Consider the following 939-nt stretch of genomic DNA (forward strand, 5'->3'; position numbering starts at 1 on the left):
CTAAAACATAAATCCTTTTAATTTATGAGTTGGAACATGTTCTTGAACACAGTCAGCTTACTTGATTACTATAAGATCTTCTCCTTGTCTAAGATTAAACATGTATAAACTGTTTCACTTCCCGTTGTTGCGGTTTCTGTTCCCCTGTCTTACTGTACTTGCTCCTGCAACGTCACTCTTTTTTGCGGACACGGTTTATATATGTATTAGATAAATTTTAATTTAACAAACAAAGGAATTCAAAACAAAAGATTAAATTTATCAAAATATACATTTTAAATACAAATAATTTCAATAATTAAAATAAAACACTAACTTTTATATTTGAAGGAAAAATAATTTCTTATTGCACATAATATTAAAATAAAAATTATTACAAATGTTCGCTAATTTTGTGAAAATAGTAAAATTTGTGTTGAAGATTTTATGAAAGAAATTAAAATAATTTTTCTGTCTAAATACTTTGGATGGATTCAAAATTACAATTTAGAAAAAATATTGTGACGTTATTTGAATTATGCGTAAAACACATATTGAAAAAAGCAACTAATAGCATAATAACAACAACATCAACATACCCAAAGAAATCATGAGTGTACGCCAGAACTTTACCTGTCTCGTAAGATAGGGTGGCAATCAATAGCATAATAAAAGTTAGAAAAATAAATTAAATCGAGGTAATTTTTTTTTACTATATTTTTCATATGATCTAACTTAAACAAGTCAAATTACAATTTAACATGCTTAATACTTTTTAAGATATTTTGCGCATCGCGTGGCTACTAATACTAGTTTCAGTAAAACAACTACTTATCTGGTTCTTAAATATAAAATATTTAGAAATAAAAAAAAAATAGAGTCCTTGCCATTCAAGTTTTCCGGACAGGCCAAGACGAATCAACTAAAATCCTAAAACAGTTTATAGTTAAAAATAACATT

This window comes from Lycium ferocissimum, chromosome 3 (assembly GCF_029784015.1).
Source record: "Lycium ferocissimum isolate CSIRO_LF1 chromosome 3, AGI_CSIRO_Lferr_CH_V1, whole genome shotgun sequence".
Taxonomy (NCBI): domain Eukaryota; kingdom Viridiplantae; phylum Streptophyta; class Magnoliopsida; order Solanales; family Solanaceae; genus Lycium; species Lycium ferocissimum.